At 44.3% G+C, this 12,744-nt stretch overlaps 1 long non-coding RNA gene across 1 annotated transcript; it reads right to left on the minus strand.

Moving 5' to 3' along the window:
• Positions 1-1,146: 1,146 nt before the first annotated feature.
• LOC131827307 (uncharacterized) lies at positions 1,147-7,462 on the minus strand. The gene is made up of 4 exons (XR_009351971.1): positions 7,370-7,462; positions 5,697-5,801; positions 3,193-3,284; positions 1,147-3,047 (listed from the first exon to the last, which is right to left on the minus strand). It is a non-coding gene; the product is annotated as an uncharacterized LOC131827307 (long non-coding RNA).
• Between the last annotated feature and the right edge of the window lie 5,282 nt (positions 7,463-12,744).

Below are 12,744 nucleotides of genomic sequence, written 5' to 3' on the forward strand. Positions count from 1 at the left end.
TACCCAAAATATATAAAGAACTCAATAGCAAAAAAAAAAAAAATTTCCTTTGCATTAAAAATGGGCAGAAGGACTGAATAAACATTTTTCCAAAGAAGACTTTATAAATGGCCAACAAGTACATGAAAAAGTGCTGAACATCAATAATGATCAGGAAAATCCAAACCATAACCACAATGAGACACCACCTGCCACCTGTTAGTACAGCTTTTATCAAAAAGACTAGAGAAAGCCAGTGCTGGCAAGGGTTTGGAACAAAGGCGACTCTGTTAATGAGAATGTCACTATGGAAAACCATGTAGACGTTCTTCAAAAAAATTAAATAGAACTGCCCTGTGATCCAGCAATCCTGCTCTATATCCAAAGGAAATGGAATCGTGGTCTCAGGGAGATATGGGCACTCCCATGGTCATTGCAGCACTATTCACAATAGCTGAGCTATGGCAACAACCGAAGGGTCTGTCAATGGATGAATGGATAAAGAAAATGTAGCATAATGGAATATTGTTCAGCCGTGAGAAGGACATCCTGCTCTTTGTGACAACGTGGATGGAACTGGGGAATATTATGCTAAGTCAAATAAGCCAGTTAGAGAATGACAAATACTATATGATCTTACTTAGATATGGAATCATTAAAAAATAAAAGTCCAACTCCTAGAAATAGAGAGCAGGAGAGTGCAGGGGCCAGAGGGGTTGGGGAAGAGAGAGATTGCTCAAAGGGTAGGAGTTTTCAGCTATATAAGCCAAGTTCTGGGGGTCTGATGTACAGCATGGTGACTATAGTAAATAATACTGCATTGAAGTGTGTGAGTACACCGTAGGGCATCTTCAGGGCTCTTGCCACAGTCTAAGAAAAAAAACGGTAACCATGTGAGTGGGCGGATGTGTTAATTAATCTAATTGTGATAACCATTTCACAATACGTACCTATGCCAACTCACCACACTGTACACTTTAAATAGATGCTATTTTATTTGTAAGCTAGACCTCAGGGCATCTGGGCACAGGGATGTATAGTACAGGGAACAAGGGTCTGCCTCTTCAGGCTCTTCCATTGACTCTTCCTGATAAATTTTTATATCCTAATAAAGTTAAAAAAAGAACCCCATGGAGAGTGTGAATACGGTCATAGTAAAATGATAACCTTGGTAGGGCCTAAGGAAACTTCCAGAAATTCAGGGAATGTTGCCTTGTGTGGGTGGTATTTCTCTCCTCCTCCCTTTCCTTCCCATCCAGGGACCTTCTCCTTCCTTCTCCTTCCTCCCTCCAGGGACTTTCCTGATTATGTAGACTCAGAGGAAATGGATCCTCTATGAGTCTATGCATTTGCTTTCACCACAAATCTCCATATCTGAAAGCTAGAAAATAGCGTCGGGGTCACCTTGACCAAGCTCCCTCTTTATATCCTGCACCCCACACTCCCTGCATAAAGAGAAAAAAAAATAGAATGACAGACTATTTAGGGCTGAATTTAAGTCCTCCTCTTGCCAGCCACTCTCGCACGCAATCCCGTACTGTAGGCACAAGTGGCTGAACCAGTACTTGGCTAATTGTGGAGACAATTAGCATTCGTTACTTGTTTTAATGAGCCAAGCGGATAATTGTTTCTGGCCAGAGCCACTGGGGACACGAACAATTGTCTGCGTTCCTAATTTCTGGGTTAAATCTATGCTAGTGGAGTGCTCCTATCGGAAGCAAGTCTGGCATTGATAAGACGTCCTATCCACCATCAAAACCTTCCAGACCTGAGATCCACGGTCACCCCTACCCTCCCCCCTTCCCTTGCATGGTGACTAGGTGCTCCTGTAGCTCCCAGTTCCCAGGAGGAGCGGACAGGGCACCTGTGCTGCAGGTATCTGGAGTGTGCAGTTCATCCTGGTCCCGCCCAGCTCCCCTCAAGTTGTCTTTGCCCCAGTCTTGCTTCCACCCAACACCTAACCAGGGCAAAAAGTCCAAGTCACTGGGGTTCCTCAGCATTCAGATGAAAACTTGTTCAATCCCATTTTCTTTTCAGTCTCTTGAGCTGTCGGACACCCCCAGGATAGACTGAATTCTGTTCTTGGGGCTCTGGGGGGTTTGCCCCCCCATGGATTTAAGGAGGCAGTGATCCCCACTAGCAGCCCTAAGGAAGTCCTTATTGTGAGCACACTGATATTTCTGAGTAAAGTTTGGTCAAGGTTATACATTTTGTGTTCTTTCATGCTGAAAAAATGTAAAAGGTTCAGAACAGGCTGCGCCCAAATATGACACTTTGGCATATGGATTATTTGAGGCAAAGGGGAGAGAAAATCAGCAGGCACAGGTAAAGCTCTTTACCGCCCCCTAAGACCCCTAAGAAAAGTATGTACTTCCCCTCTTACAGAGGAAATTTACATTTATAAAGGAAATTTCCCTTAGCAAATACACCAGGAAGAGAGCTACCAGATGTGGTCTTTCACCTGAGAGGTCCTTATCTGCACAACAAGGCTCCTGGGATTTACTGGTTGTGCCTGTTTTCCCTTCCGTCTCTCACCCAGGCCAGAATTTGTCTCTTCCGCCTCAAAGCCATGACCACCCTCACCCTTTCCTTTACCTCAAGATGCTGTGTAAATCTCGGTCATCTGAGAATGACCTTGGTCTCATATTTTTGTGAGACCTCATGAGTACGTACGTAATCAAAGTTGGAGTTTTTCCTCCTGATTAATCTGTCCTATGTCAACTTAATTCTTAAACTAGCTGCAGAATCTGAAAGGGTAGAAGGAAGTGTTTTCCTCCCCTACAGTTTCTAGGAAGCCAAAAATATCAAGTCCTTCTTTATTCAGTGGTTGGATTACTCAATTATGCCAAAAACTGAGAGAAGATTTGCTATGAATATTTTAAACTATTGAACTCTTTTTAGAAAGTTGGCTGGAGGACGGATGAATCAGGTACATGCGTGTGTGCATGTGTGCGTGTGTGTGCGCACACGGCAATGAGGGCAGGTGTATATCAGCTGCATCGTTTGTCCCTGTATCCAAACCCGCTCTTCGGACTTCATCTTGTTCTCCTTTCCTTCTCATCCGCAGCCTGAAAGTGGTGGGGAAACAAGGCTTTGCTCACTGCAATGTTTGTGTGTGATTAGTTGCCAACCCAATGAACTTTTCTAACACATCTATCTCCTGGAAATAGAAAACCTGGGAGAAATGGAGGTAAAGCTTTTGGAAACACTTACTGTGCACTGGGGGCATCACCACGATGTCTTACTTAACTCTCAAGGACACCTTGGATACAGGTGTTCACATTTTCTTTTCAAAGATGTGGGATCTGTGGATCAGAGAGGTTAAGTGATAGATCTAAGATCACATAGCTAATAGGTACAGGATTTGAATCCATGTAACTGTATACCATTATATGCAGAGCTCTGTCTACTCTAAAACCGGGACCCTGGGGCGCCTGGGTGGCTCAGTCAGTTAGGCATCTGCCTTTGGCTCAGGTCATGATCTCAAGGTCCTGGGATGAAGTCTTGCATCGGGCTCCCTGCTCAGTGGGGAGTCTGCTTCTCCCTCTCTCTCTCTGCTGCTTCCCCTGCTTGTGCTTTCTCTTGCTCTCTTACCTGCTCTCTGCCAAATAAACGCAATCTTAAAAAAATAAAATAAATAAAAGTAAAACAAGTAAAACCGGGACCCAGATGTCAGGGGGATCTTCTGGTCTTCCACCATTCCTGTAGTTTCCCAGGGGCTCCCCTCCCAAAGTCTCTGCTAAGTGTTTGTGAGTCTGTGTGAGCTGCTTCTGTTCCTTCCCTCAGACACACTGACGCAGTGCAGCTGCTTCAGTGGGGTAAGAGATCCACTTACACCAAGCACTTTGTGGGTTTAGCAATTTGACTAATAGTCAGGTTTGGGGGTGGGATCACAAGCCCACAGGCTGCAGCTCTTTCCTCCTCCCCCATCCTTCCCAATCCTGCCCCTCACTGTTCATCTGTTCATCTCACCCAGGCTCTGGATCCAGGAACCTTGTCCATGTTAGAGATGAGAATGTGCCAAGGAGTACTGGGTAGCCTTCCCTTGATGGGTTCCCAGACAGACTCAAAAGAAGGAAAACCATCCTGGCCTTGAGAAAAGCAACTAATGGGCCATTTGTCCAAACTGCCTAGTGTGCTCTCATCTATACCCTACAGCATAAGGTCCTGACCAAACTTTCCCTTTCCAGAGACTAGCTGTTCTAACTGGAGGTCAGGGATTGCTTTGCTTGGTGGAGCAAGTAGGATACAATGTTTGAGACATTTATATTAAAAATTCTTTGTTGTTTATCTGAAAATCAAATTCAGCTGGATATCCTATATTTTATACAGCAGTCCTAAGACAGAGGCATAAGAAGGGTAGTTTAATTTCATGGCGGTATTTTTCATGGAGGGTGGACTCAGAAATTCAGAATTTGGTTGTGCTGCATTGCATAACCATTGGGAGGGAAACAGATTTTTAAATCTTTTGAGTTTATTTCCCGTGGATTCATCGTTTAAAAAGTCTTAAAAATATGGTTGAACATGTCTTACTAATTGGAACTATGTCTATTACAATATCTGAGTACATTTTTAAGTGCTTGGATATTGTACTATACACATCAATCAAAATGAGAAAACTCCAAACCCAGGAAGTGCCCTGCAAGAAGGAGAAAAAGGTAAAGAAAAAAACAAAAAAAACAAATAGGGCGATTCTTAAGCTTGGAGCTTACCTCAGTTTCCCACACCCCACAAAGCAGACTTCTTACCTCCTGTGCCAGCCTACCTCCCCCACAGAGCAGCCCATCAGCTCCTGAAGTGAAAAATTGGAAACATACCTGTCCTGGGAATATACTCAGTATTTAAATGTTGCATGTGACTACACTAACTACATTAAGAAGGCTGATGCTTTGTAGACAAAATAGCCAACATCTAATGCATGGTAGTGATCAGCAAACTAGTAAATGGTACAAGCACTTGTGCTTCTGTTTCCAATTTCCTGATGCCAATGAATGGTGCTGGCCACACGCAGCTTGACCTTCACTTGCATTGCCTTTTCAGTTTCCAAAGCTAATGGTTTTTCCTATTAGGTTTATAAAAGTAATGCGCGCTCATTATTGAAAATATAGAATGTTCAAAAAACATGGGGCGCCTGGCTGACTCACTCCGGGGAGTGCATGACTCTTGATCTCGGGGTTGTGAGTTTGAACCCTATGTTGGCTATAGAGATTACTTAAAATAAAATCTTTTTTCCTGAAAAAGATGTTTAAAAAAAACCCCACAGAATCTAGCTTGGTAAATAATATTTATATTCCTACTACTCAAGACACTTTTAACCTCAGATGCCTTTCTTTCCAGTCTTTTTTAAGTGCTATTTTGTGTAGTGTGTACAATATTGTGTTCTTTTTTTTTTTCCACATTGCTTAGAACTCTTTTTAACCATGATCTTAAATAGCAACAGCATACTGGAAATAAAGTTAATGGTGAGATTAGCAAAGAAATGTATAACAACTTGTTAAAACAAGATAACATGCTCAAAATGGAGTCGCTTATGCTAAGCCCCACAACATGAAGCCGAAACTTAAGCCTCACGTCACCAAACTGAGACTTTTAATTATAGTTTTTTACTTTCCCAGAAATAGAATCTTAAGCCAGTCCATCAGGAATCACCTGATCCGCGCCAGCCAGATAGATAATCCACCATCCTTTAAAATGAAAGTGACCTTGGGATACCCAACCTGATTTTAGTGTCCAGCATAATTTCCTTGTTCTGAGTTGCTTCTGCGCAGTTCCTCAGAGCTCATTTCTGTCTGCTAGGTTGGATGTTGTCTGATTCATGGAACCTTGAATAAAATAGGAAATAGGCAATATGATTTTTATCTCCCTACTCTTGGAATGGGAATCTAGTTTCATTGCCTAAAAAAATAAGATAGCCACAAGTTCCTACTTCTGCATAAATATCAATGTATAAATATGTTCAGAATAGTGTTCTTTATAATTTCAAAAGTATAAAATAAAAATCACCTAAAATGTTCAGCATTAAGGGGGTTGGGCTAAGTAAATTACAAAACATGTAAACAATCCTCTCAGAAAAGAATTATTCAGCCATCAGAAACAAAGATTATGAAGAACCCTTATCAATGTTAACTTTTGGTGTTTAGGTAATGTCTATGCCCCGCATGGGACATGAACCTGCCACTGAGATCAAGAGCTGCAAGGTAACTCTAGTGAGCCAGCCAGGGGCCCTGACTCGTGTTAATTTTTTAAAACCTGAATACCCAAATTTATGTAAGCAAGCATTTAGATTTTATATGCATATGAAAAGGGACTGGAGCCAAATTTAAGGATAATAATAGCCAAGCGATGAATTGGTAAGTGCTTTTCCTCATGGACTCTTTTAGATTCTGGGTTGTCTGATTTGCCTCTCTTATTTGTAGTAATCCTGCTTTTGTTTGTTTTCTCTGCTTCCCTTCTGGTTGTCAGGTGTAAGCATTAAATGGCCAGACCCCTGGAGTAGCACCCCAGACATCTCATTGTCATCCACATCAAGTACCCTACAAGCCTCAAACCCCCTGGAGAGGGCATTTTGCCAATTACAAAGCACTGTTTTTTCTTGGGCAAACTATTTAGTCCAGTTATCATTAGAAAATTTGTTTGCACAGACCTGGCTGTTGCAGCTCCTAAAATTGACTCTTGCTAATAGGACATGGAAAAAGAAGGAGTACAAACACTGGAGAATTGGAGATGAGCCCTCGCTTCTGCAGGTTCATCGCAGATGGAGGAGGGTGGCCCCTCCTCCAGCACATGCCCTTGGATGGAAGGCTCTGGGAAGACCCTTTTCATAAGGGAGATCAGCCCTCTTTTCTTTCCTATGCTTGCCATGTGGCTGTGAAGTATGTTAGTACTTCACAGTGGGGTGATGGAAACTAGCAAGCAGCCCAGAAGAGTGAAGATCCTCGTGGAGAGACCAAATGTATTGGAGATCCAGGGAGGGTGGGTCAACAGGCCAAATTAATATATCCAGAATTGATATGAGCTAATATGATAATCAAGCTGATAATGAATTTGAGCGGGACATGAGTCAGTGTTTTAACATCACTGGGTTATTCCGGTCTTTGAGGCCCAGCCCAGAGGTCATGTTTTGCAGGTGGGAAGCCCGGGGCTCCCAAGTGGCCCTTTACCACATGGAACAGAAATGCAGACAAAGACTAGGAAGACAAGGCACAGTCCTGGAATCAGAGGTCCATCAGAGGGGACCAAATCCTGTGTAGGGCTTAGAGAGGGAATGCAGTTAGTAGAAAGAACCAGAGGGTGGGAACCTGAGAGGTGAGCCTTTGAATTCCAGTCCCCCATCCCCCACTGGCCCCATGGCAGCCAGCATAATCGCTCCCCTGCCCTGTCCGAAGCTTACTCAGTGGCACCAGCAGCCGTGGCTGCAGGCCCTTGACTGGGTCCTCCAGTTCCCATGCCCTTGACGGAGTGCAGAGGGTGGCACTTGCTTTGCTCCGTGAAAAGTGAGCAAAAGTGATACTCTAAGAGAAAGCTTTCTTGCTCTTTCCTCTTGGCCACGAGAACACCTCCACCCCCAAATCAGCTCCCCCCTCCGCTCCTGATTGTAGACAACATGGAACCACACCCAACTCTCTGCCAAGGCCTAGCTTGTGTGAGAAACGGAACTTTGTGGTTATAAGAGACCGATCTGGGTGTTATGCTGTTGCCAGAGACCTTTCTTAAAAATGCTATCCCCTTAAGCCCGTTTCTTCATCTCCAACAAAGCACTTAACAGACCTATTTCATGTGGCTCTTTTGAGAATTGAATGGACTGACGGTGGGAACACATTTGGCCGAAAAATGTGGAGACATAAAGGGTGACACTGTCCCCTGGACACTATGTTCTGGCAATTGAAAGAGAGGGCCAGTGGCCAGAGTTTTAACTGTTTCTGTTTTGTTTTCCCCCTGAATTGTAATTTCTCTCTCTCCTTGGAAAATATTGATCTAGAAATGAAACCCTTAAAACCCATGCAATTTTTTGATGTGTTGGAGAAATGCAATCTTCCTGAGGGAAAAGGCGGTCACTGTGGTTGAAATGGCCCTCTCTTTGCTAGCCTGAGACTAACCTCTCTCCAGCCAGAAATTGCACAAGACTTCCAGACCTTCCACCCAGATTTGTTTTTCCGCAAACAGCCAAGCTAAGAAAATCTGCATTGCATAGCCCTCTGGTTCTGCAAAGGACAGCTGAGGCTCCCTGTCTTATGAGAAGCACAAGGTTGTGCCCTCAAGACGTAACATGTGTGCCTGCACAGTGTTCACAGCTGGTGTCTCCCTGCCTGGCCCTTTGCTTTAGCATAGTTTAATCTTTCTTACCTGGTGCCTGCATGGGGGACCTTGCTTTAGGGCTGGGCTCTCCCCAGAAAGGACATTGCTCCTACATCCTTCTTCCTAAACCCCAACCCAATCAGAGTCCAGGGACCAAAGTCTTTGCTCACTCCCCATTGCCCATCAACATCTCCACCTCCTTCCCTGGGTCTTGGGGATTCTCTTCAATCATAATTTCTGCCCAGGCAGAAACTCTGCCCATCCATTAGGAGGTGCACACTCTCCTGCATAACAATCTTTTCTAATCTCCAATAATATGTGATTTCTCTCAGCCATGAAAACTATTTAACTCTCACACTTCCTTTCAATAAATTTTATAATTATGGTCAAAAATTTGGAAATTAAAGAAAATTATAGAGGAAACAGTCAAACAGAAGCATAACTGCACCTCAAGAGAGAATCTCTGTTAAGGTATAATGCATTCTTTCCCAGCAGTGGATAAGGGCTGAACAGAATGACCATCCTCACGGTTGTCAGAAAAGCAAGAAGTAAAAACTATCAGGGAGGGTGGTACCTTGCAAAACAATAGGGAAATAACAAATTTGAAGCCATCACAATTGAAAATTGTCCATATTCCCTGGGGTGGTGATTCTACTTCCCAGAATTTATTCCATGGAAATAATAGCAGAAATATGCAAAAAAAAAAAAAAATCACTTTGAGAAACCTCACTGCACCATTTTTTTTTTTTAAGATTTTATTTATTTATCAGAAAGAGAGAGGGGGAGAGAGCGAGCACAGGCAGACGGAATGGCAGGCAGAGGCAGAGGGAAAAGCAGGCTCCCTGCTGAGCAAGGAGCCTGATGTGGGATTCGATCCCAGGACTCTGGGATCATGACCTGAGCCAAAGGCAGCTGCTTAACCAACTGAGCCACCCAGGCGTCCCTGCACCATTGTTTTAAGTGCATAAAAAAATTGAAAACAACTTAAGAGTCCATCAATTGGGAATTCATGTAATCACTTATGAAACTTTTATCCAATGAAATACGATGTAGTCATTAACGAGAAGATAAAATATAGTTTGGATGTACAGTGTGATTCAGACTGCAGTATTGAAAAATTTAAAAAATGTATATTATTTTTACTTACCTAAAGCTAATTCTTTTTTTTTTTTTTTAAGATTTTATTTATTTAGGGGAGCCTGGGTGGCTCAGTGGGTTAAGCCTCTGCCTTCGGCTCAGGTCATGATCTCAGGGTCCTGGGATCGAGCTCCACATCGGGCTCTCTGATCAGCGGGAAGCCTGCTTCCTCCTCTCTCTCTCTGCCTGCTTGTGATCTCTCACTGTCAAATAAAATAAAATCTTTAAAAAAAATAAAAGATGCGGGGCTCCATCCCAGGACCCTGGGATCATGACCTGATCCGAAGGCAGAGGCTTAACCCACTGAGCCACCCAGGTGCCCCCCTAAAGCCAATTCTAAAGTCCCTTGCCTTGAATGTTGTCACAAGCAGAAAATATTTCATATGCACAGTAAAACTTTTGACATGAGGCACAGCAGTGATTAATGGTGGTTATCTCCTAGGAATGAAATTGAGAGACCTTCTTTTTCTGATCTGTATGTTCCTGTATTTTGTAATAATAATTAAAAGACGAGAGACCCATCCTAGAATAACAATAACAAAAATCCTTGCCTGGAACTGTTTGAGTGGGCTAATTTATAGGCTTTTCAGAGGACTTCAATTAAAAAAATAAAATCCTCTTCATAAACAAAACTGTGTACTTAAAACTGCCCCCAGAAATGAGGGTTCATTTGTTAAGTTAAAACAGGTGAAATCCAGAACTACACTCGAATGGGGGGGAAAAAAAAAGAATAAATAAAAACAACGAAATCCTAAGCAAAATAGAATCAAATAAGTTAAAAAGCAATAAAATTCTAAGTGGACTTCATAAAACTATGTATGAATGCTTCTGGGAACCCTGCAAATCTGAGTTGTTAGGAGTCTGGTGACCTGGAGTGTTAAGGGGTCAATACTCCATCTTAGCTGTCACTGCCCCTTCCCTGCCCCCTCCCCTCCCTACCCACCACCCCTGCCTGACACACTTTGGTCTCTCTCTTCCAGACAAGGTTCTACTTGCCTAAAGCTGTCACCCTCTTCTGGGTCAATCCCCCTCAATCTAGCACACATGGACAAGAATTTGCATCAAGATGCTTAAAGATGATTGACAGGTAAACAACTTTGCGGCAGCTCCCCACACCCTGAAAGGCTGGACGGGAGTGGTGAGGCCTTTCTCAAGAAGCTTTATCTCTAATGGCAGGGCATTCTCCCTGTGGGCCATGGTCATCTGCGATTGCTCAAACGTCCAACGTCAGTGTTTCAGCCACAGAGACTCCGAACAAGATCATCAGCAGAAGCAACCTCACAGCTCGGAGCCCGAGCATTTGTCAACCTCTTGCCCGGGTTATGTAGTTCAAACATGACGTTTTCCCACGAGCTTCTGAGTCTGGAAAAGAAATGTAATTTTCTCCCCGGACACTGGGAGACTTCAGACTATTCTCTTCTAGAGTGATGATCTTCTCTGCGATGCCATTCCTCCCCTTGGGCCCCGGGCTCCTTCCTCAACAAAGCTCAAAGGACAAAACTCAACGCTCCTTGTAGACACTTTGGCAGAGGCTATGGACTATAGGGCTGATGGGCTTGGTTTCCAATGCTTGCTAAAAACGGAAGTAGTAGAGATGAGCAGCAGGCCGACTTCCCGAGGCTTTTCTGGCATGACCAGAAGCTGCAAAATTAATTGATGGCATTTTCTCAAGGGAGTGGCTGAGAAACCCTTTCAAGTTTCTGGGTTGCTTGGCATTCACAGATGCTAAGTAAGGCCCAGGCCCTGGCTCTTTGAGGTTTCGGTCCCACAAGCTGGAGGGCAGGCATGATTTAGGATGGTCAGCAGGGGGGAGAGTGCTAAATCCCACTTGCCTCTTAAACAAATAAACAAACGCAGCCCACAGCTTGGGCAGCCTGGGGTGGAGGTGTCGGGGGAGTTGGGGAGGGGGTGGCTTTAGCACCTGGTAGATCCAAGGGGGAAGGGGTCCCAAGGGGGCATAAATACACTCTTCACTAATATATGCTAAGATGACAAGACAATTTGTTTTTGTTTAAAGCTGCTCTGGAATAAAAGAGGTGTTTTTTATGTTGGTTTGTTTGTTTGGTTTGGTTTGGGGGTTTTTTATAGGACTTCTGGAAAGGGCTGGGGTAGGAATTCTACCTACATCAACATTCAATTAGTTCTCTTTGCACTCACTTCCTTCCATGAGCACAGACCCCAGATCTTTAACCTTTTCCCCTCGGCCTGTTCTCTTCTCCCTGCGGAGCGGACTCCCCTCGTGCCAAGACTGAGGTTTATCACCACTCTGTTTATCTGGAGTCCTTACAGATTCCTCAAAGCAACCCCTTTCGCAGTGACAGAGGGTTCTGGGAGTCAGGGTGCAAACTGCCCTAGGATATTTCTGACCCTGGAGTCATTGCCTGGACCTCAGTAACTAAGTTGTATGTGGGGTCTAGCCAGGAGAAAGGCTGAATCCGGATCCTGACACAGTAGTCACCAAAATGTTGACTTTGTTGTCTCGAGTAAATAGCTCTGTTGTAGTATTTTTCAGGGCGGTGACTGGGAGACTTTACACACCCCGTGGGCACACCACGCTCACACTCACAGACACGTATATGCAAACACGCACCAATGGACATGTGCCCACGTTCCCCGCACCCCCATACTACTCATCCCGCACATGTAAGGTTTCCACACTCAAGCAAGTTTGGAAAATTCTGCACGTGGCCATAAGGCTTTGTGTCTGGTGATAGACTATTCCCAGCAAAGGCTTTGAGAAGTCCTGCAGTAAAGAAACCTGAACTGCTAACTTGCTCACCTGGTGTGTCCTAGGTACACTGGGCCATACCCTGTTTCCACACAACCTGGACAGTTTCAGTGAAGCACTCTGAGCAAATGGTTCAGGAGAGTATAGCTGCCTGCCTTCATGGACTTGCATTTTGCTTTCAGACTTTAGGGGTTATATCACTTTTCTGCAACAAAGGGCCACTGACCCCTCCTCTTCCACCATGTGCTCCCAGTCCAGCCACTTATGCCTGTGTGTGGGGCGGGGGGAAGTTCCTTTCTGTGTTGTGGAAGGAGACCCTGCAACTTGGACAGAAAAAACCAGCATTCACAGGCTGGAGGTCAGTCACATAGACCTGCACCCCACGTCTTTGGTAAAAGTGCCCCTACTGAGCCTCCCCACCACTACAGGGAGAATGTAGTGAGAACATTTTTGGGCACTTTTTCTGCCTACTTCTTCGTTCTGAGCCCATGCTTATCTAACTCGACTGGATCCACGATGATGATCACACCAGCGTGGTGAGCTATGCAAGCCTGGTGACTGGTGGCTTGATGGGTACCCATGGGAGGTCGCCATCCTGTCTGTCC

This window comes from Mustela lutreola, chromosome 3, assembly GCF_030435805.1.
Source record: "Mustela lutreola isolate mMusLut2 chromosome 3, mMusLut2.pri, whole genome shotgun sequence".
In the NCBI taxonomy this organism is placed as follows: Eukaryota; Metazoa; Chordata; class Mammalia; order Carnivora; family Mustelidae; genus Mustela; species Mustela lutreola.